General features: G+C 42.5%; 1 long non-coding RNA gene across 1 annotated transcript in view; it reads left to right on the forward strand.

Moving 5' to 3' along the window:
• Positions 1 to 11,523: 11,523 nt before the first annotated feature.
• The window catches only part of LOC133378311 (uncharacterized), a 48,522-nt gene continuing 35,116 nt past the window's right edge, over positions 11,524 to 24,929 (forward strand). Inside the window, exon 1 of the long non-coding RNA XR_009760947.1 lies at positions 11,524 to 11,616. This is a non-coding gene — a long non-coding RNA (uncharacterized LOC133378311). The remainder of the gene's footprint in view (positions 11,617 to 24,929) is intronic.

Raw genomic sequence — 24,929 nt, forward strand, 5'->3', positions numbered from 1 at the left:
ATACCTGAAAGACCGTCTTACCCCTTTATATACCCAGTTGATCACTGTGCTCTGCAGGTGAGGGCCTCCTGCAGATACCATATTGTCAGGAGGTCCGTTCTAAACAAAATAGGAAATGGACCTTTAATGTGCCAGCACCTACCCTTTGGAATTCCCTCCCCTTAAATATTAGACAGGCTCCATCTCTTATCTTTTTGGTGCCTACTGAAGACCTTCCTCTTTCAACAAGCCTTTTAAGTTGAGACCTTATGCCAGTCTGTGTCTGTGTCGGAATTGCTTTTAACATGTTTTAAATATTTTTTTAAAATGTTTTTAACCTTTTTTTAAAAAAAGATGTTGCGAAACCTTTTTAAAAAAATGTTTTTAAAGATGTTTTAATTTTAAAGTATTTTAAAGTCTGTTTTTAAAGATTTTTTTAATTGTTTTTAGTGCTTTTGTTCGCTGCCCTGGGCTCCTGCTGGGAGGAAGGGTAGGATATACATCAAATAATAAATAAGAAATCATATGGTAGATGCATGAGAAACACTGGGGAAGTCACTGACAAGAATTTACAAAGTCACTTCTCAATGATTCTCCATTTCTCCCCTAGGAAATGAATATTTGAGGCTGATGATGAGGTCAATAGTGAATTGTATCAACAGTTCACCAGTGCTGATGTAATTTGGTCTGCATCACCTGTAATGCCCAAAGTTTGAGCAGCTGTTCATCCAACTCTGGAATTCCAAAACGGCCTCTAGATTTTGTTGTTTTGTTTGTGAGTCAGGCCCATTTGTTAAAAATTTAACATGCTTAAACTTGTGTAGTACTGGGGAAGACCACAGAATAACACTTATATTGGAAAATGTACCATCAGAAATGACTTGAGCTGAGATTACTTACCTTCCATGGAAGTAGTACAAAGGCTGTTAATTGTTCATCACGACGTATGTACTAGCAAGCCTTGGGGAACAAGATCACACATATGCCTATTCTATGTTAATTAATCTATTAAGAAATGGTCTTCTGAGTATGCACACTCACACTTATGATAATTTAGTCTTTATTTCTTAACAACATAAGACAAATGTCTGCTGGATCAAACCAAAGGCCCATCTAGCATTCTGTTCTCACAGGCCAGACACCTATGAGAATCCCACAAGGAAGACATGCATCATTCTGCCCCTTCCAAATTTTAACACACAATTTTAGCAAGGATCAAAATATTGACAGCTAATCCAGGATCTCAGTTTCACTGCATCTTTTGGAATTTAGCACTTAATTTTTCCTTTGCTCTGAAAAGATCTGAAAAGACAGGGTGGTTCACCTTTGTAAGGCTGCTTTGTCAGGAAGTATGGCTTAGAACACAATTTTATAAAAGTCAACTGAGTCTAAGTTCACAATGACTTGTATAAATAAAGCCGTTGTATAAATCTATGGTGCGGCCGCATTTGGAATACTGTGTACAGTTCTGGTCGCCTCATCTCAAAAAGGATATTCTAGAGTTGGAAAAGGTTCAGAAGAGGGCAACCAGAATGATCAAGGGGATGGAGCGACTCCCTTATGAGGAAAGGTTGCAGCATTTGGGGCTTTTTAGTTTAGAGAAAAGGCGGGTCAGAGGAGACATGATAGAAGTGTATAAAATTATGCATGGCATTGAGAAAGTGGGTAGAGAAAAGTTCTTCTCCCTCTCTCATAATACTAGAACTCGTGGACATTCAAAGAAGCTGAATGTTGGAAGATTCAGGACAGACAAAAGGAAGTACTTCTTTACTCAGCGCATAGTTAAACTATGGAATTTGCTCCCACAAGATGCAATAATGGCCACCAGCTTGGATGGCTTTAAAAGAAGATTAGACAAATTCATGGAGGACAGGGCTATCAATGGCTACTAGCCATGATGGCTGTGCTCTGCCACCCTAGTCAGAGGCAGCATGCTTCTGAAAACCAGTTGCCGGAAGCCTCAGGAGGGGAGAGTGTTCTTGCACTCGGGTCCTGCTTGCGGGCTTCCCCCAGGCCCCTGGTTGGCCACTGTGAGAACAGGATGCTGGACTAGATGGGCCACTGGCCTGATCCAGCAGGCTCTTCTTATGTTCTTATGTTATTATGACATGTCACCACACAAACCCATATCAAAGATAGTTGGAAGCAACTGTCCCTAGAGAATAAGAGCACCTGTTCATTTTTGGTTGTAATAAAATATTTTGAAATTAACTTCTCTGCATATTTTAAAAGGAAAGAATATTTAATTACTAACTGTAAGAATCAGGACATACACTACTTAATACTAGAGATAGTCATGAAGTGAGGCCTTCTCTTGTCACCTTGAATATTCCATACTTGTTAACACATGTGCTTAAACAGGAGCCATTTCTCATGTGAAGAAATGTGGCTGGTTTGGTTGCATTCCTTGATACATTTCTATGTACAAATGTGTTGTGTGGGTGTGGTGGGGAAAATACATTCTTAAAGGAATGTTATTCATCAAAGAAGGCATCGATTTTGTTTCATCTGGGCATGTTATAGCACAAGCAATTAGATGAGCTTGAATTCAGGTGAAATTTGATTTGTGCAATAAGTTGGAAGGTTCATTTGTCACCATTGGTTCATTTGTGTTTATGTGTATGTAGTGTATTGGACCTCCAGGCTTGCCATACCAGGAACTGCTGAGTCAGCCCCAGGCTGTGGCAGTTTCAATTTCCAGTCCTGCCTTACAAGCAGCACCATGTTGTGGCCTTGTTCTCTTCATATCATTATTTAGTAAAGTTCTTGTTGTTGTGGATCCTCTGTGTGGCCTTTTTCTTCATAATACTTTTCAGTGTAAGTCTGATAGCAATAGAATGGCTGAGACATCCCTGGGAGTGGTGTCTTGGTAAACTGATACTTCAGTGTTTTTCATTGGTAGATCAGACATCTTACCTTCATGTGGAGGATTATGTGGATACGGTTGCAAATTGCATTGGAGAGTTTAAAGATAAGGACAACTTCCACAGATGCCTTATCTAGAGATGTTTGGCACCAAGGCCTCTGTTTCTTTCTTTTGCTTCAGTTTAGTTCAGTTCAACTTAAGGAATTCACTACTTTTATGTGTGGTCCATAACTTTAGCCAGTTGTACATGCATATAAGCAAGCAGGGATACCAATGGAACCCCTCAATTTAAATGCAAGAATGCCAACTTAAATAATTGGTAAATCAAAGCTATAGAGCTGGAATACACATTGTGGCTGACATGGAGATACTATAAAACATGGTTTCCCTGTGGTGAATCATTCTTGCCCTAGTTATAACATACTGGAGTAACCACTATTTGGATCAAGGCCAAATCACGGTGCATTTATTCATTACATTTAGATGCTACCTTTCCTGAAAGAAACCTTGTCATACATAGTTCTCCCCCCTCCCCATTGTAGATTCATAGCAACTCTTTAAGCCTTTGCAGGAGTCACTGAAAACAGAAAGTAGAGGTATTTGAAAATTCAAATGCTAAAGCTGGCAAATGCATATTTACTGACCTTCCTGGTGTTGTCACCAAATGGAGGTGGGCAATAACGCAAAGCCAAGGTGCAGCCCACTGGGAACATTTCTTGCAAAAGATTTATTTCAATGAATGGAAGATGTGTCCTTGGATATTTATTTATTTATTTATTTATTTTATTTAATTACGCTTTTAAACCACCCTATAGCAACGAGCTCTCAGGGCGGTGTACAGCAAGATAAAACCACATTTAAAAACGAACAAGTGTGGAGTACAGCATACAATATAAAACATATTTAAAAACAAAATTAGAATACAAATTAAAATAAAAATACAATTACAGTTAAATTTAAAATAAAATTAAATTTAAGCTTAAAATGCCTGGGCGAAGAGGTAGGTTTTTACCTGGCGCCGAAAAGATAACAAAGAAGGCGCCAGGCGTATCTCATCTGGGAGGGCATTCCATAATTCGGGGGCCGCCACTGAAAAGGCCCTAGATCTAATTGTTGTTCTCCGGGCCTCCCTATGAGTTGGGACCCGGAGAAGGGCCTTAGATGTCGAGCGCAGTGAACGGGTAGGTACATAGCAAGAGAGGCGTTCCATCAGATATTGCGGTCCGATGCTGTTAAGGGCTTTATAGGTGAGAACCAACACTTTGAATCTGGCCCGGAAACATATAGGTAGCCAGTGCAGTTGGGCCAGAATAGGTGTTATATGGTCGAATTTCTTCGTCCCAGTAAGAACTCTGGCCGCAGCATTCTGCACTAGCTGAAGTTTCTGAATCGTCTTCAAAGGTAACCCTACGTAGAGTGCATTACAGTAATCCAATCTAGAGGTTACCAGAGCGTGAATAACTGAGGCAAGGTTCTCCCTGTCCAGATAGGGTCGTAGTTGGGCTACCAGCCGAAGCTGGTAGAACGCATTCCGTGCCACCGAGGCTACCTGAGCCTCAAGTGACAGGAGCGGATCTAATAAGACCCCCAAACTACAGACCTGCTCCTTTAGGGGGAGTGTAACCCCATCCAGAGCAGGTCTGACATCAACCACCTGGGCAGAGTACCCCCCCACCAACAGCATCTCAGTCTTGTCAGGATTGAGTTTCAGTTTATTAGCTCTCATCCAGTCCATTATCGCGGCCAGGCAGCGGTTCAGTACAATGACAGCCTCACCTGAGGAAGATGAAAAGGAGAAGTAGAGTTGCGTATCATCAGCATATTGCTGGAAACGCACTCCAAAACTCCTGATGACCTCACCCAGCGGCTTCATATAGATATTAAAGAGCATGGGGAACAGAACTGAACCCTGCGGACCCCATATTGGAGTACCCAGGGACTCGAGTAATGCTCCCCAAGCATCACCTTCTGGAGGCGATTCCCAAGATAGGAGTGCAGCCACTGCCAAGCAGTGCCTCCAATTCCTAAGTCCGTGAGTCGCCCCAGAAGGATACCATGGTCGATGGTATCAAAAGCCGCCGAGAGATCAAGGAGAACCAACAGAGTTACACTCCCTCTGTCTTTCTCCTGACAGAGGTCATCATACAGGGCGACCAAGGCCGTTTCTGTACCAAACCCCGGCCGAAAGCCCGATTGAAATGGGTCCAGATAATCAGTTTCATCCAAGAGACCCTGGAGTTGGTGAGCGACCACGCGCTCTAGAACCTTGCCCAGAAATGGAACATTTGCTACCGGTCTATAGTTGTTAAAATTATCAGGGTCCAAGGAGGGCTGTTTCAGGCAGAGTGGGACCACTCCCTCTCGTAAAGAGGCATTAATCACCTCCTTGGCCCAACCGGCTGTTCCATTCCTGCTAGCTTTTATTAGCCATGAGGGGCAAGGATCCAGAGCAGAAGTGGTCGCCCGCACCTGTCCAAGCACCTTGTCCACATCCTCGAGCTGTACCAACTGAAACTCATCCAATAATACCGGACAAGACTGTGTTCTGGACACCTCATTAGATTCAACTGCTACAATATTGGAATCAAGGTCCCGGCGGATGTTAGTGATCTTATCTTGGAAGTGCCTCGCAAACTCATTACAGCGGGCTATTGATGGTTGTATTGCATCCGGAGGACCAGAGTGTAGAAGTCCCCGGACAACTTTATAAAGTTCCACTGGGCGGTTACAAGATGACTGAATGGAGGCAGCAAAGTACTGCTTCTTTGCTGCCCTCACCGCCTTCACATAACGTTTGGTAGAGGCCTTCACAAGAGCATAATTACAGCCGTCGGGAGTTCGCCTCCATTTGCACTCAAGCCGTCTCCTTTCTTGCTTCATCACTCTTAGCTCTGAGGTAAACCAAGGAGCCAATTGAGCTCTGCAACGGAGAGGGCGCACCGGGGCGATTGTGTCAACTGCCCGGGTCATTTCCGTATTCCACAGAGTGACCAGGGTTTTGACAGAATCGTCAGTTTTATCAGCTGGAAAATTCCCTAGAGCCCTTTGAAATCCCTCAGGATTCATTAGTCTCCGGGGACGGACCATCTTAATCGGTCCTCCACCCTTGCAGAGGGGAGAAGACAATGTGAGTCTAAATCTCAATAGGCGGTGATCTGTCCATGACAAAGGAATAGATGTAAAATTCCTTACTCCCAGATCACCATCCCCTAACCCAGTGGCAAAAATCAAGTCTAGAGTATGTCCTGACACATGCGTAGGGCCAGTAACAAATTGAGACAGCCCCATGGCTGTCATGGAGGTCATGAAGTCCTGAGCTGCTCCAGACAAAGCAGCCTCGGCATGGATGTTGAGATCCCCCAATACCAGAAGCTTGGGGGATCGCGACACCAAATCTGAGACCACCTCCGTCAGCTCAGTTAGGGAAGCTGTTGGGCAGCAGGGTGGACGGTACACCAACAGTATTCCCAGTCTGTCTCGCTGACCCAACGCAATGTGCAGACACTCCAGGCCATTAGCCACCTGGATAGGGTGCCTAACGAGAGGAATGGAACTTTTATAGACCACAGCGATTCCCCCTCCCCGACCCTCGGATCTACCCAGATGCTGGACCGAATATCCAGGTGGGCACAACTGGGAGAGATTAATACCTCCCAGATCAATCACCCAGGTTTCGGTAATACATGCCAGATCGGCCGCCTCATCCATAATTAAATCATGGATGAGGGAGGTTTTATTATTTACCGATCTGGCATTAAAAAGCAGCAACTGGAGATCCGAGGGTTGGCTGATAAGACTACCAGCAATCCTGTGGGTGTGAGGAGGACCGGAACACGGCACAGCCACCAATTGTCTGGGTCGAGTTCCCCTTAACTGGCATGTCTTCCTCACAGCGCCATACCTCCCATTACCCATCACTGCACTGATTGGGGCCCCCTTTGGTCCTCCCTCCCAGCACACTATCCTCTCGCCCAGGCACATAATAAAAATAAAATAAATAACAAAGCTCATATTTTATACACAATCACACACTCATTCATACAACCACTCATACATCCAAACAGCACAGCAGCAGCAGCAATGTCCCAGCAGCCAGCGGGTCGCAACCGCGGCAGTCGCAACGGCAGGGGCTCAGGAGCAATGGAGCGACGATGCCCCCCAACCAAACAGCAGCATCAATGGCAGGGATCACAAAGGCTGCAAGGTCCAGGCGACAGCAACAACGATTAGCAGCGACGACGACGATCCCAGGACAGTTCAAGGGTGTCGGGACGAAGCAGCAGTAAAACAGCACCCAGATCCGCAGCAGTCACAGCAACGGCGATGGCAACTCGGGCGGAAGGTCGCAGCAGCAGCAGCGGCAAGCGCCCAGCACTCGAAACTGCAGCAACAGCAGGAAGGCGGCGTCCGGGTCCACGACGGCCGCACAGTGATGACGGTGCTCCGGGTCATACAGTCGTATCGGCAACGACAACGGAGCGCCCAAGCCCACAGTAGTCACGCCGAAATCCAGGGCGCAGAGCCGCGGTGGCGGAGACTGCACAACAGCCCAGGGACACTCCGGCGAAAGATGGTAGTTAGTATATTGCTCCAGCTGTTCTTCATTATGAAATATATAGCTATGGCCCTTATCAACTCACTGCAGTCTATTGTTTTTCTCCTTAGGTGATTAATGATTAAGACAAGTGAAGATCTTTCTACTTCACACAGGGGATTATATATGTCTTTTTCTTGGTGTAACTCTGGCCTGGATCGGGTCCTGCAGGAGCACTCCAAACAGGAGTTGGATGTTGTGTAAGTCCCCCCCCTTGGCTCCTCCTCTGTATGTATGTTGACTATCTGTGTACACCATGAAATGGCTTGTTTACTGAACATCTATAGCCAGTTCATAGACAGTTAATTTTAATCTTAATTTAATTTTAATTTAAGCTAACTTAATTTTAAATTTGTTGTAATTGATTTTAGATTGTTTTTTTTATATGTCCTTGTTGTATCATACTGTGTATTTTATTGTATTTCTTGTGTTCACTGCCCAGAGAGCTATTGCTAGTCGGGCGGTATAAAAGTCTAATAAATAATAATAATAATGTGCACTGTACTGTACTGCTTTCAAGTCGCTTCTGACTTATGGCGACCCTATGACTAGGGTTTTCATGAGGCTGAGAGGCAGTGACTGGCCCAAGGTCACCCAGTGAGCTTCATGGATATGTGGGGATTTGAACCCTGGTCTCCCAGGTCACAGTCCAACACCTACAAAGGGTGCATAGGAATATTGTGCATGTGGGCTTCCTCATTCACTCTAGTGGAAGTAGCTGCTACATGCATGCAACCTCGAGCACATTCCAAATTATCATTTCCAGTTAAATAAAAAGGGATCCATTTTGGGAAGCCCACAAGGTATCTCTGGCTTGGGTACATGAAGTCAATCACACACATGAAAGAAAGAATCAGGGTTCATTTCTGAATGGTTCATCCATGTATCATACCTGTTTATGCGCAAAACTGGAAACTATTTCATACGACCGTTGTCTCTTACTTTGCATTATCAGTTCTACACATTGCAGCTACCATGGCATTTAACAATAAAACTATACATGCCTCATTTAAAGATGGTGCTGTATGATATGTGCAGTTCTTTTTTATTCGTTAAAGTACCTTGAGTCCAGATACCCCACCATCAAGGAGCCCTGCAGCTAAATGTTAACATTTATTCAGCTTTATTATCTTCCGTGAGTCCCTCTTTCCCCCACCACAAATGGTTTTAGGACTACATGCGAACCTTATCATGGGTTTGGATTTGGAAGGCTTAACAGAAGTATCATTCTCAATGTCCCTAGACTGCTTGTCTTGTGTGCAGTTCTGTGCAGCATTTCTCTGTCTTATTCAAACATGAAAGATGCACTGAGCAATCACTTTTCTAACCACAAAGGGAGGTGTGTTTACATTTACCAGTGTGTTGCATTTATTCATTCTTCAGTTGGGCTAACTTTACAATCTTAGTCATCAAAAAAAGTTCTTGAAAGTACAGGGAGGGAGTAAAGTGAAGGCAAGGAGTGACTGTTGCTTCTGGTTTTCATGCATCCAGTCCTAAATTCCACAAATTGCTTGTCACGTATCCAGCCTTAAATTGCAGGTATGTGGAATTTAGCATTATACATTGGATGTTCCTTACACTTGGGTGGTCTGCAGGTGCTCCTTGGGAAGACATACTTCTGGGTGCTGAGCTCATTGGCTCTTATAATGGGATGCCTTGTACCAATGGGTTTTCACACTTTCAACCTTCTATTAATCTTTTCCTTGTCTGTTAAAGAAGCCCTGTGTGACTCTATGCTGTGGAAGCCCTACATGTAAAGAGGGCAACTTCTGGGGTACACACTTAGTTCACAAGCTGGGTGCTGGGCCAAATCTACTGGACCTTCCCCTTCTCCAGTGTGAACTGAGGGTATATCTTAGCACCTACAAAGGAGACCAGCAGCAAAATATTGCAGTGTGGGGCATTCCTGGTTTCAGCCAGCCAGCTACATGCTCGTCCAGGATATTCCATTCCATCCTTCTCTTGGTTTTCTATCTTCCCGCACAACAGTTAGTCACCATTCTGTGCCAAATTAGCATGCTTGGTCTCTTGTGCTGTTTTGCGGGTTCCTCTTCCTTAGGGTTTTTCCCTCCTATTTTTTTTGTACTTCTGAAAACCTTGGGGTTCCCCAAGCCTCCCGATACTTCCTTCGTGTGTGTGTGTGGTTTATTTTGCCAACATAAGAATACACACTAGGACAAGTTTGCTACTAGTATATAGAACAATGATAATAGCGGGAACCAAAGTGGTCTGTAAGTGTATGGAAGGGAGCAGTTCTGGAGGACACCAAATGAAAATTAAAACATAGGGCAGCACTCAGTTCGTAGTAAGCATTGCACAGTGTTTATTTTGTTTGTTTCACATATTGGCATCTTGTGGTGTTATTTTATAACATTTGTAACAGCACATATTACAAGATCCACTATAATCCCCTGTGGCTATGCAGTAACTGGGAAATATCATAGTTATATGTGGCAAGGTATATTTCAGGGGAAAGTGTCTGCCATAACTGATCTGCTCATTTAGAAGCCCCTGAAAAAGGTTCCATGGAGCACTATTTGAAAATAACTCCCTAATACAGTCCTTCTATTGCCCTTTATTTGGTCTTGAATCCACTCAGAGGCGGAGCAAACCCTACATTTGGAGTTGGAAAGGAATCCCCCTCCACTCCAAAAATCAGATTCGCCATTGACCTTCAAGCCATGTTACCATTTTCCTTCAATAAGTGGCTTATCTAGTTTGCATGGAGTGCTTGTGTCATGTGCCAGACTGGAGAATGAGAAGTGACAGCAGCATCCTAGGCAGTTAGAGGGCTCTTAAGTTCAGCTGAGGAGCAATGAGATTTGATTGGAAAGGAGAGGGAGGGAGTGTGAGAAGAAAGACTGTTAGCTGAAATAGAAATAACTGCTGATTAATAAGTTAATAATTGCTAGTTGTTTGATGTTTCGTTTGTTGTAAATAATTATCCATGCAACTTATCACTGCTTCTTTAAAAATCATGATAAATCTCTTCCAGAACCTTACCTTAGACTGACCTCAACAATATGATTAGCAGTTACCTATAATGGCTACATCTGACCTAGGCTAGCCTAGGCCAGTCTAAAGGCAATGCTGTGCTAATCCACCTAGACTAGGGATGGAAAGATCTGCCAATTTCAGTCCTCTCAGTTTCTCATTTTTCCAATCTTAAATTCAGTTCTCCACATTTCTGCATTAATCTGCAATTTTTTAAAAATCCTCATGAAAATTCTCCAGCATTTTAGTGCAAATTTCTCCCAATAAATACATTCTTGTAGGCAGCTTTGCAAGCACTTTCTTGTCACATAATGCATTTTTGTGAGTTATTTTTAACTGATATTTATTTTTATGTACACTTTCCCCTAACGTATGCATTTTTGCAAAGATTGTTGGCAAACTGTGTTGCAAAATTCAAATAAGTGTGAATTTCGAAGGATGGATGTGTTTTGGTTCTCATATTGTTTTGAAATGTGCAAATTTGATAGATTTAGCTTTAAATACAAACTGAATTGAATTTCTTGCCCATCCCTAGCCTAGGCCCAACAATGCAAACAAAAATAGATGAGTGTTAATTGGATTTCAGATCATTCACACTTACAGCCTACACAAACCTGTTTGTTTGCAGCCCATCTCACACACCCCTTCACATACCTTTTTCTTAAAGTTGAAGCTAGCCAAAACACATGTTAGTGAAAGTTTTAAACAGGGTATTAATGTACTAAAATTACTCCAGGTTTTTGTTTCCCTGTGCTTGCAGGAAATGTGTTGTTTCTTTTTAGACAAAGGAGCTATCTGGAGAAAGAAACCACAAAAACTGCTGAGGTAGTGGTAATGTCAAGTCCTGCATATATGTCAGTCAAGACACAGACATTCATTTGCAATAGGTGCAGTTCCTTCAGTCCTAGCTCAGTATGTGATCCAGGCTTGGGACGTGGCTACTTTTCAATTGGCCTTACCGGGGGTGGGGGAGGGTGGTGGTGGCATCTGTTTTAAGATTTCCTTAAAAATCCAAGCCAATCAGCTGATTTTGCTTAAAAAATCAGCTGGTTTTCCTATTATTACTATGCTTAGTACTTAGTGCTATCTAACAGTGTTTCTACAGGTCTACAACAGGCGTTGTCAGCTGATCACCTGTGGATGCCATGGTGTCTTCAAAGGTCTCCAGTAGCACCCCCAGCAGGTAGCCCAGAATCTGAGCTTTTTTTCTTTTTAAAAGTAAATCTATAGCCCTTCTCGAAAGAGTTATAGAGCAAAATGTGCAAGTATGCTTCTAAGCAATTTATCTGAAATGAGCCAGCCTGGCTGGTTGTTTGGACACCAGGTGACAGGAATCCCTGGGGTTCTAACAAGCTCCATGTTAGTGTACTTCTCTTTCCTGCTTCTGTCTCATTTTCTGTTCTTTTGAATCTCTGTAGCTTGCACTTCCTAGCAATCAGGATTTTATTTGTTTGTTTGTTTGATTGATTTATATCCTGCCTTTTCTTCCAGTAGGAGCCCAGGGTGGCATTTCTGCTTGCCACACAACTGTTAAAGGCACAATAACCCTCTTTGTATCCTGTGGTAGGTTTGTCTGAGATCAGGTACTCCTAAAAAGCTGTTTCCTGCAAGTACTACTATACAATAAGTATGGATGAATCTTATTTATTTATTTATTTAATTATACTTGTATACCACAAAAGGCAAATGTGAGAACTTTGCAAAGAAGATTAGGCATGTATCCTGCTTTGCAGGAGCTAAAGACCAGGGACTCATTAAGAATCCACTGTATTGTTAACTTACAGTACAATAGTATACATGTCTACTCAGAAATAATTATTTTTGTGTTTTATGGGGCTCAATTCCAGGTACGTGGGTACAGAATGGCAGCCTTTAGGGTTGGCATTGGGGAAAAAGGGTTATTGTGCCTTTAACAGCTGTGTAGCAAATTAAACAGGTCAAGCCTTTTCTAATATGGAAATACCATTATGAGAAAAACTTCACTGTGCCTACTTTCTAATTTTGTGTTATGTTACATCCCCATGGCAGCCATTTTGTGATTAGTGCCTCCAGCACTCTCAAAATCTGAAATGTGCCCTCCAGTCCAAAAAGATTGGCAACCCCTGGTCTACAAAAAATAGAACTTAGGAAACGTGGGGAACTAATCCAACACTCTGACCACTACATCACCACTGGCTCACATGCAAGGCGCTTCTCTAAATGGTTACCATATAATTCCTGCCCAGATGTGGGTAGTGGCCCTTAGTTCAATAGAACACATGCATTGCATATAGAAGGTCCTATGTGGCGTCTTAGTTGGAGATCTCAAGTTTGCAGAGCTGGGAAAGAGCTCCCAATGGGACATCGGATGTTGCTGCCAAAGGTGACAGTATTGGGGTAGATGAAACAATAGTCTGACTCAAGCAGCATGTATTTGTAGTATAAGCAATAAGTGGATATAAGGCATTTTTAGGGATGGAGATGTGTAGCAAATGACTGCTACTGCTTAAGAACCAATATCATGCTCTTTTTCTCCGACTCTCCCTGGCACAAACAGAGAAGAAAAGAGAAAAAGAAGAGTAGGGAGTAGGAGAAGGCCATAGCTCAGTTGTAGATAGGCACAGGTTTAATCTCAGCATCTCCAGGTAGGGCTGGGAGAGACTGCTGCCTAAGGTGTGGAGAGCTGCTGCCAGTTAGTGTAGGCAGTAATGAGCTAGATGGACCAATGGTCTGATTCAGTATATGACAGCTGCCTGTATTCCTTCATTCTTAATTGCCGAGGAATATGATGCACACAGCTTGGCATAAGGTAACAATGGCCAGTACAATGACAAAGAATGTCCCATCATGCCCGCCTTACTCCAAAAACGTGGATATGAAAGTAAATTCATAAGGACATTCGTAACCTGGTAAAACCCTTACTTAGAGAATTGTTCACTTCACTTTTGCACAGGAAGCTAAATCATTTCAAATTCCTCCCCTGTGAAAATTGTTAAACTGTGTCAGGGAGAAGGTATAAAAGCTAGCTTTCTCATTAATATGGAAAAATTCTGCAAATTTCATGTGAAACCGAACACTGCGTGAAGATTTTGCTAGTGCAGGAATGAAGATTTGCACTAGATTTTAGAGTGCTTGGCTGTCTTCACCTCAAGGGATTTCCCCACCCCGAGGATCACAGTCTGAGAGTTAGTGACATTTCTCCTATATGTTTTGAACCCACACTTTCTTGCTTTATGAGAACTTGGGGCATGATACTCAGAGATAGCACTAATCTGATTCCTGTTTAAAATCATTAACTCCCTGACTTTCTAGGCTTTGGTTGAAGTGTTCCCAGGGAGGCATAATTGTGCTGTTGATAGCAAAAGAAGGTGTGAGGAAAGTTAACACCATAACTTGGGTTTGTCATCTCCTTATTTGCCTCAGGTGTATTTTGATGATCCTGGATCAGGTGTTGACAAGAAAGGCCATTATGAATCTTGCAAGGAAAACTTGATTGCTGAGGAACATGAAACAAAGCAAATCTTCTAAGATGAAGGGTTTTAAAATTACTGATGGAACAATTAAAAGCCACTTGGGTGTGCTCTTTAATTTGCCATCAGTTCAGGATTCAATAATCTTTTTGGGATATAGAGGCAAAGCAGAAAAGCCCTTTGTACTGAGTGATTTTACCATTGCTTGCCATTTGAAGAACAAAAAAGTTTGCTGTTGGAGTAGTGTGTTTATTTGTTTCTCTTCCTGATTCTTGCATATATCCAGTTGTTGAGCCATTTCTTATAATCTGCACTTATAAGTAAAGTTGTTTTTAGGACTATTAAGATTTTGCCATAATAATTATCACTATCCTGCTGAAAGAATAAGGTTATGATTCTGATCATAATTAAGTACCCCATAGTAGACAGCCATAGTCTATAGCATATTTCATTCCTAAAACTATAGAAGCTTTAACTATAAAGTAATACTTCAGCCTCTTCTGAGTAACCTTCTCTTCTACATGGCTAACTTAACATTTAAAATGTAATATCTGGTCTCTGTTCAATCCTTTATTTTGGGACATTTTTATATGGTGATGGATCAGTTTCAAATTAACACTTTTAGCAGTTCAAAATTGCTTGTGTTGTGGCTTTAAAAATGAACTGAATGCTTCATTAAATATATCTTTAAAAGTTGTGCAGGGGGAAGGGAGGATTCCACCTTGTGGTTTTTCCCATTACAATGTTGCAAGAACACCTGCACTTGGCTGACTTTCTCTTCTCCTAAAGATACAGGATCAGTCTCAGCCCAGGAACCTGGCAACCCTATTCAGCCTCCTTTTCTTACAGCAGCCAGTTAGATGCCTATGGGAAGCCCAAAAGCAGGGCCTGAACACAAGAGCACTCTTCTCCCCTGCAATTCCCAGTAACTGATACTCAGAGACATACTGCCTCTGGGATATAGGGCACATGGTTTCCACATTGCTGTTATGCCACTGGAGGAGTTTAGTTACACAAGGGAGTTGGCATAGATCCAACTATAAATCTACTATTATAGCTCACCCCTTTTGTTCAAAGAGAATAAGGCTGGGATGCATGTCCACAAAAGCGAATGCCATATCAAATTTCCTAGCCTTCAAGGAGCCATAGAGACTAACGTGGCTACCCCTCTGGAATTTAAGCCATATGTATTCATTGTCAGCTTGGATGAAATTTGTCATTTGAACATGTTAATAAGGCACGGCAGTTTCTGCAGTACAGCTCCATGAAGTTAATGTCAGAACTCCTGAGTACATAGGAGGGGTCTTATGTGATGTCCCTTCTCCACAGTCCTTGACCAGCCCCCCCTTTATAAGTTTTTATTTATAAACAACAAATAAAAAGTAAGAAATAAAAATAAACCCCAGCTGGGTATCCAGGCTGACAATAGGAGACACAATACAATAATCAATAAATGCAGAACCCAGAAAACGTGTCAATCCCTCCCACCCCTCCCCTGGGGCAACACAGCATAGGTCAATATATATATATATATATATATATATATATACACACACCAAGGAAAAAATAGAAATAAGTCAAAGTTTGGGACATTTTCATCATGACAACCATAATAGTTTTGCTGCTGCTGACAAGTATCCATATAGTTCTGAGTTGTATTCAATAAATTTTGACCAGGACCTCTAAAGACAGGCCCAGAGGCAGAATGTTTATTTCAGAGCTTGGAAAAGTTACTTTTTTGAACTATAACTCCCATCAGCCCAATCCAGTGGCCATGCTGGCTGGGGCTGATGGGAGTTGTAGTTCAAAAAAGTAACTTTTCCAAGCGCTGGTTTATATGACCCTACTTCTACCTCCTCACTGCATTGTGCTTCAATGTCATTTCCTCCCTTTTGTGGAGAAAAAAGCTAAACAAACATATAATCATATATATAGATGACACAGATTATCCTGACCCATTTCAATCTGGGTTCAGCCTGGTTATGGGACTGAATTTGCCTTGGTCAACCTGATGGATGGCATTTATTGGGAGAAGGACAGGGGGAGTGCAACCTATCATTCTTACTTGATCTCTCAGAGGTTTCTCATATAATTGATCGTGGTATCCTTCTGAGCTGACTTTGTGAGATGGGTATTGGCGGCACCATTTTACACTGGTTCTGATCCTATCTCCAGGGTTATTTTCAGAGAATAGCATTGGGTAATTATCTTTCAGCCCACTGGCAGTTGTGTTATGGGGTGCTGCAGGGTACCACCTTGTCCCCAATGTTGTTTAACATCTATGTAAAGCCCTTGGGAGCCGTCATCAGGAGATTTGAGTGAGGTGTCAGCAGTACGCTCATGGTCTATTTCTCTGTAACATTTGAATCAGGAAAGGCTATGGAAGCCCTGGACTGGTGCCTGAACTCAGTGGTGGGGTGGCTGAGGGGCAATAAACTGACTCTGAATCCTAGCTAGATGGAGGCACTGTAGGTAGGTGGTTCCCAAGCCCAGAAAATTAGTCAATTGCCTGTTTTGGATGGGGTTGTACTCCCTCTGAAACAGCATGGTTCATAGTCTGGGGGTGCTCCTGGATCCATCTTTGTCACTAGAGGTCCAGGTGACCTCAGTGGCTAGGAGTGCCTTTTACCAGCTTTAGCTGGTAAGACAGCTGCGTCCGTTTCTGGACTAGGATAGCCTGACCACTGTTGTCCATGTGCTGGTAACCTCCAAGCTGGATTACTATAATGTGCTTGATGTGAGGTTACTCTTGAGGCTGATCAGAAAGCTGCAGCTGGTGCAAAATGTAGCAGTGCAACTGCTTACTGGGGCAAAATATCGCCAACACATTACCCCACAGCTGAAAGAATTGCACTGGCTGCCCATTAGCTTCCGGACTAAGTTCAAAGTGCTAGCTTTGTTGTATAAAGCCCTTACAGCTTGGAACCAGGATATCTGAAAGATAGTCTTGTCCCTTATATACTCTGTCACTGTGCTCTGCAGATGAGAGCCTCCTACAGATACCATCTCATCTGGAGATTCATTCTGCACAACATAGGAAACAGACCTTTAGTGTAGCGGCACCTACCCTTTGTAATTCACTCCCCTTAAATATTAGACAGGCCCCATCTCTGTTATCTTTTTGACACCTATTGAAAACCTTCGTCTTCAACAATCCTTTTAAATAGAGACCTTATCCCAGTCTGCATCTGTGGTGGAAATGTTTTTAGGCATTTTTTTTAAAAAAAGATGTTTTCAAGATTTATTTTTAAATATGTTTTTAAGATATTTTAAAAGATGTTTGTTTTTAAGATGTTTTCAAGATGTTTTTAGTGTTTTTGTTTCTGCCCTGAGCTCCTGGGAGGAGGGGGGTGGGATATAAATTATTATTATTATTATTATTATTATTATTATTAATAATAATAATAATAATAATAATAATAATAATAAATGACATCAATAGCAGTATGTTAAAATTTTATATTTGCTTCACTTTCAGTGTATACAGGGCTGTATCCAGAAGATTTCTCTTGGTGGGGACCAAGAAATTCTACATGGGCCCATTGTAATTCAGGCACATAGTGTGTGCTTCTATAACACACCTTGTAATTTGAGTGCATAGTGCTCACTGCTACAAGATGCCCATGCTTTTCTTTGTCTCTGTGTATGCACATGCCTTGTGCTTCGAGTCACATTCTATGGCATTTAGAAGCTTGTACAGAGTGGAAGCAAATCCCTAGAACTGGGAATTTGACAGCACTATTGCAGAAGACGATTATATTTAAGATTCATACAAAAAGCATTATGAACGTCAACAAAACTTTATATGGAATGATGGATATTAAAACAACTAAGAACAAGAAAAAACATAGTACACCAGCCCTGTTAAGAATATAATATAGTATATTTTCTGAGAACACTGCCTTTATTTATTTATTTATTACTTGAATTTATATGCCACTTTTCCATACAAATATGCTCAAAGTGGCTTACAAAAATGCAAATGTAGACATCAATAGCAATCAATTCAAAAGCATAACAATCCAACAATAACTCTAACTGATTACCTAAACCAGCCTTTCCCAAGTAGTGGGCCACCAGCTGTTGTTGGACCACAACTCCCATCAGCCTCAGCCAGCATTGCCAATGGTTAGGAAAGATGGGGATTGTGGTCCAACAACATCTGGTGGCCCACTAGTTGGGAAAGGCTGCCCTAAACATTATCACATTTAAAGTCATCATAAAACAAGCTATCAATCAATTAAAACATATCAAATTAATAACATGATATTTCAATATTAATAACAAAACATTCCAATACAAAAGCATAAGATAACAGTTTTTGTCACTTGGAATCATTCCCATTCAGGGCGTCATATTTTTAAAATAAATGCCATGTTTTAGATTTTAAGCTTATTTATTTATTTATTTATTTATTTATTTATTTATTTATTATACTTGTATACCGCCCCATAGCCGAAGCTCTCTGGGCAGTTTACAGTAACTAAAAACATATACAATTTAAAAATACATCTTTTAAAAAACAATTTAAAACAATATAAAACATATCATAATATTAACTTCATATGACTTGTCAGGAAACAAGTCCCTATGTTCTAGGATGATTTCTTACATTGTGGAAACATTGGTGAATACTCTATGGTGAGAGTAGCGGTGGAGAATGTTCTTTCTCTTTTCCAATTGAAACAAACAGAAGAGAGACACCGGTTCAAATTGAGAAAACTGGGTCTAATTTAGAACTGTTTTATTCCTTTCCATCTCTCCTCTCCTCTCCTCTTTTGTGAGTCTACCAGCCAATCAGAATCTGTCAGTGATGGTAGCTGAGAGGCTGGAGGTAGGGATGGGGTAGATATTCAGTTCAGTTCACACCTACCTAATTCTTGCTTGAAACAATATGCGAAAATAGCTATGTTTCACAATTCCCACTTTTCTGAATTTTGCAATGCAGTTCTCTTGCCAACTAATGTGTACAAAATGAATATATTAGTGAAAATTACACACAAAGGTGCATTATATTAGGGGAAATTGCTTTGCTAAAATGGGTCTATTATGCAAAATTGCATACAAGAATGTATATTAGGAAAAATCCATACTAAAATGCTGATGAATTTTCACGAGGACTTTTAAAAATTGCAAACTGATGTGGATAGGTGGAGAATTGAATTTAAGATTGGAAAAAATCAAAAACAGTGAGAGAAACTGAATTTGACAGACTCATCTATCCCTACCTGCAGGGCAGCCTGGTAGATCTGACTATAGTTGGGCTGGGTTGCTGTTGTTGGTGCTGCCTGTGTGGCATAAACTGCTCATGATTCACGGCAAAAGAGCACAATCACCCCATAGTGTGGTTCATTTTTTGATTTTCCTCCATTAGGTTTATGGAATTCAAGGTAATGGGATTGGTGGGGGCGGGGGGAGGAGAGTTGGAAAAAATGAAGCTTTGCTAATGTTGATATGTTATGTTATGTTGTTATGTTAATGTTTATTTATACCCCGCATTTTGGCCAGACGGCCCTCAAGGCAGCTTACAGAAAAAGTAAACACAAATATAAAAATACATCAACAAGGCAATACAGCAATAAAGCAATACAGCAATAAAGCAATACATTATACAAAAAATTAAATTAAATAGCAAATAACATTAATTAAGAAAAAAATATTCAGGAAGGGCATTCCATCTCGCCTGAACTTACAGCTATTTCAAGGGGCGGTGCACCAGTCCGAAACGGTGACAGCCTGTGGCTCAGTACAGGAGTAGTGCAGCTTAGCGCTGGGGGTCTCCGTCTGCATGCCCTGGCCCAGGACGCTGCTGCTGCCGCCTCCACTGCTGGTAAAGTAAAAACCAGGCAGCGACAACCGGCAGGCCAACCAACTGGTCTGGCCCGGGGGCCTTCTGACTCTGCAGTGGTAGCTCCCAGGCCTTGTAATCTTGCAGCTCTTCCGGGGTGGTGGGTGCTACCATAAGTTCCTCTCGGGCTGGCCAAACGACTCCCTGGCAGTTTATGTGGTTGGAGCAAATAGACCGGGTAGATGTAGACCTTGGTCAGCCAGTTGTCATCAGCTTGTTGTCGTCGTCGGGCAGCATGGGATAGAAGAAGCCACAGGCCACGGCACTGATGATGGTGTAACCAGGGCCAAGTAGGTGCACGGGCACGCCTGCTCTCCCTACCTCTCCATGTGAGAGGCCAGGGCGATTGCCCCCAGTTCCTTTCCCTTAAAAAGGGCCTTTCATTGGCAATGCTGGTGTGGGCAGAATCCATAACATTGACATCTCTCATGTGGACCAGGGGCCCACATGACCTTCATTGCACAGGAAGGAGCTGAACCACAGGGAGTTCCCATACTGTATAAAAAAACATAAATGGGGAAGGAAAGCTGATTCAAATGTTACACAGAATGAGAGGGCAGAGTTCTGAACTTCAGACTGCAAATGGGGGTGTCATATTTTTAGTGCTTCTTCAAGTAAAATGCTCCTTGAATGTAGTAAAACTGGTATACCAGGGGAGAGGGCTGTGGTAAACCTTTTTTTTCTAATGTTCCAGTTTTATCACATGCAGGGATGAGCAGTCAAAAATATAAGCCTCCCATCTGCAGGCTGAAATGGTACAGTCAGAATTCTGTCTTCTCCATCTACAGCTTCACCCTGTGTAATATAGATCAGGTCTTGGATCAGGTCTTTGACAACATAGCAGCAGCCAGTGAGATGGGACAGAAAGCAAGAAACTGTTGCCTCGGCTGAGTGGTGACTGAGGGTAGAGACACACTGGCGGTTATGCTGGCTTCAGTGCAGAGCTTGGAAGATTGCTTTTAAAAAGGAATAAATTACAAATACATGGCCCCAAAAAGGAATAAATTACCATTACGATTGCAATTGTTCTGAAAAGAATTGATTACTTTACCGTTACTCAAAAGCACTCACTACAATTACAGTTAAGTTACTTTAAAAGAAACCCCTAGAATGCCTACAAGGTTGGCTACTGCACACCTACATAGCCTAAAAGAACATTAAAAATAAACACACACAGAGAGAGGTAATAGAATTATTTCTATCCATAAGATGGCAGTGGTAGATTCTAAAAACAAACAACCACAATGAACATTCTGTCAGACCACAATATTTTTCTTCAATGCACCAAATCCTTAAAATAAATTAAAGGCAATTCATGAGACAGATTAGCTGTGAGGTGTCAGTTGACAGAATAAATACATGGGGGAAATAATACACAAGATAAGATAAGCAAGCTACTTTGACAGTGGCATTCCTGTAGGTTCAGGGGAATGAATGACTTCCAAAGGATGGCATAGCATTCATTCCATGGACATGGGCATTGCAACACTGATGTGATCTCCAAAAGCAGAAGGACTGGATGAAGTACAGTCACCTCAGTTATTCCACCAATGCTATCCCCATATAGCAATAATTTTTCAAAAACACAGATTGAGCCTGCCACATTTCTAAGCATGTACAGTAGGGCCCCGCTTTTTGGCGGCCCGCTTTGCAGCGTTCCGCTAATATGGCGGCTTTCAATTAGAGTAAGGCCCCACTCATACGGTGCTTGTTCCGCTTTTACAGCGTTTTTCAGGCGTTGGGCGCCATTCTATTGAATGAGTTCCGCTTTTCAGCGGGTTTCGCTTTTAGGCAGGAGTCTGGAACATAACGCACCATATGAGAGGGGCCCTACTGCATCAGCAATGTTTAGCAACTTTGGGTTGTTTCTAACTAAGTCATACTCCAAGTAGACCCACTGAAATCAATGGACTTAAAATAGTCATGTCCGTTTGTTTAAATCAGCCTTTCCCAACCTTTGGGTTCCCAGATGTTGATGAACTACAACTCCATTCCTGGCCAGCTGGCCAGCGGGCAGTCCAGTAACATCTGGGGACCCAAAGGTTGGGAAAGGTTGGTTTAAATGGATCTGCTCTCAGTTAGTTACATAAAAGTACTCTCTAAACTGTATCCACATTTATTTTTATTTATTTATTATTTCAATTTATATACCGCCCTTAGCAGAATAGCTCTCAGGGCGGTGAACAAACAAGGTAAAATACAATATATCATGGTAAAAAATCACAAAAACATGTACAAACAAACAACAGAAAGCACAACAAAAACAAATACAACACAAATTAAGAAGGATACATATTAAAAATAGAAAGATTAAGAAAATTAAAAGATTAAAATGCCTGGGAGCATAAAAAGGTCTTTACCTGGCGCCGGAAAGATAGAAGTGTAGGCGCCAGGCGTACCTCTTCGGGGAGGCTGTTCCACAACTCAGGGGCCACCACAGAAAAGGCCCTAGATCTAGTAACCACCCTCCGGGCTTCCCGATGAGTTGGTACCCGGAGGAGGGCCTTAGATTCTGAACGAAGTGAACGGGTAGGTTCATAGCGAGAGAGGCGTTCCACAAGGTATTGAGGTCCCACGCTGTGTAAGGCTTTATAGGTCAAAACCAGCACCTTGAATCTCGCCTGGAAGCAAATAGGAAGCCAGTGCAGACGCGCCAGAATAGGTGTTATATGCGAAGACCGACTGGTCCTCATCAATAGTCTGGCACCTGCGTTCTGCACCAGCTGAAGCTTCTGAACTGTCTTCAAGGGCAGCCCTACGTAGAGAGCATTACAGTAATCCAATCTTGAAGTTACCAGAGCATGAACAACAGAGGTGAGGTCGTCCCTGTCCAGATAGGGGCGTAGTTGGGCTACCAGACGAAGATGGTAAAACGCATTCCGTGCCACCGAGGCCACTTGGGCCTCGAGAGACAAGGAAGAATCAAAAAGAACCCCCAAACTACGTACCTGTTCTTTCAGGGGGAGTGTAACCCCATCCAGAACAGGGTGAACATCCACCATCTGAGCAGGGAAGGCGTTCACCAGCAGTGTCTCGGTCTTGTCTGAATTGAGTCTCAGTTTATTAGCTCTCATCCAGTCCATTATCGTGGTCAGGCAACGGTTCAGCACATCAACAGCCTCACCTGAAGAAGATGAAAAGGAGAAATAGAGCTGTGTGTCATCAGCATATTGATGGCAACGCACTCCAAAACTCCTGATGACCGCACCCAGCGGCTGCATGTAGATGTTGAAAAGCATGGGGGACAAGACCGACCCCTGAGGGACTCCACAATGGAGAGTCCATGGTGTCGAGTGATGTTCCCCAAGCACTACCTTCTGGTGACGGTCCGCGAAGTAGGAGCGGAACCACTGCCAAGCAGTGCCCCCGACACCCAACTCCGCGAGTCTCCCCAGAAGGATACCATGGTCAATGGTATCAAACGCCGCTGAGAGATCAAGGAGAATCAACAGAGTCACACTCCCCCTGTCCCTCTCCCGACAAAGGTCATCATACAGGGCGACCAAGGCTGTTTCGGTGCCAAAACCGGGCCTAAAACCGGATTGAAACGGATCTAGATAATCGGTTTCATCCAAGAGCGCCTGGAGCTGGGCGGCAACCACCCGTTCCAAAACCTTGCCCAAAAAAGGGACATTCGCCACCGGTCTATAGTTGTTCAAGTTATCTGGGTCCAAGGAGGGTTTCTTTAAAAGAGGTCTCACTACTGCCTCCTTGAGGCAGGGAGGGACTACTCCCTCCCTCAAGGAGGCATTACCCACTTCCTTGGCCCAACCAGTGGTCCCAGCCCTGCTAGCTTTCACTAGCCAAGATGGGCAAGGATCCAGAACGGACGTGGTTGCCCGAACCATTCCAAGCACCTTGTCCACTTCCGCAAGCTGCACCAACTGAAACTCATCCAATAATGAAGGACAAGGCCGTGCTCCGGACACTTCAATGGATTCATCTGTCACAACATCAGAGTCAAGGTCCCTGCGGATACATGTGATCTTATCTTGAAAGTGTCCAGCAATTTCGTTGCAGCGGGCTTCCGATGTTTCCGTAGTATCGTGGGGGCCAGAGTGTAAGAGCCCACGCACGACTTTAAAAAGCTCAGCTGGGCGACATAGGGATGATCTAATAGAGGCAGCAAAATAAAGCTTTATGCTCCATTTGAAAGGGAAACGGGGCCTATGCTTTGAATCTAGCTATTTTCCTTTTTTATAAGATTAAGTTTGGGTAATTTTATTATTCTTAAACTGCTTAAGCCAGACCAGTTTAATAAGTTTATATTTCAGTGCTTGACATCCTGAAGAGTTTTAAAAAGTAAGAGACTGAATCCTGTCAAGTAAGTGCGGTAATTTAATGACTATGAGATTTTTGCACTGTGGTTCCAAACCCCAAACTCCACATTATCTTGAGATGCAATATCTGACTCATACTAATTCCATTCATGTTGATGTTTTACTTAAAAAACATTCCAGTCTCACATTATTCCTTGCCTGGGGCATTTTTCCCTTTGGGGGTAATGTTCTCAACAACATGAAAGTTTGAAAATTTCCAAGGTGGTCTGAAGAATTGGAAGAATGTACAATATAGTGCTCCAAGAAATCCAGATTATTGGGTAATCTGTACAGTGCTATATTAAAGGAAGGGCCATAGCCTAGTGGTAGAGTACATGCTTTGAATCCAGGACCTTTTGTATTCAATCACCTCCTGTCTGAAGGGCCTCTCCAAGTTAATGTAGACAATACTAAGCTAGATGTATAAGGGAGCTTCCTATGTTCCTGTTACTAGGCAATGTAAATTCAGCCACATTTCATTGTGCCTCTCATCAGTATAAATGAATAAAAAGCCACAGTTGTGATTAGTAGATTAATAATAGAGTGAGGCTTTCATCTCAACCAGGCACTGGTGTGAAGAATAGTTGACAGAGGTCTGTGAATGATCGCACAATTCAGAATGAGAGGCTTTTGCTGCTGTGGTTATAGAAGAGTTGTACGTGCCAGTTTTTTTGTATCTCTGCAGCTGTTAAAGGTACATGAGCTGTATCCCCATATTGAATCTAACATTATAGGAAACTGATTTATTTCTGGATTAATTTTATGAGTCTTACAGAGCAAACATAATTCCATGTAAAATTAAGGATGTAAACCTATACACACATGTGGAAATAAGTGCCATGCGGCTCAATGAGAATTACTTCCAAGTAGACATGCACAG

Source organism: Rhineura floridana, chromosome 2 (assembly GCF_030035675.1).
Source record: "Rhineura floridana isolate rRhiFlo1 chromosome 2, rRhiFlo1.hap2, whole genome shotgun sequence".
In the NCBI taxonomy this organism is placed as follows: Eukaryota; Metazoa; Chordata; class Lepidosauria; order Squamata; family Rhineuridae; genus Rhineura; species Rhineura floridana.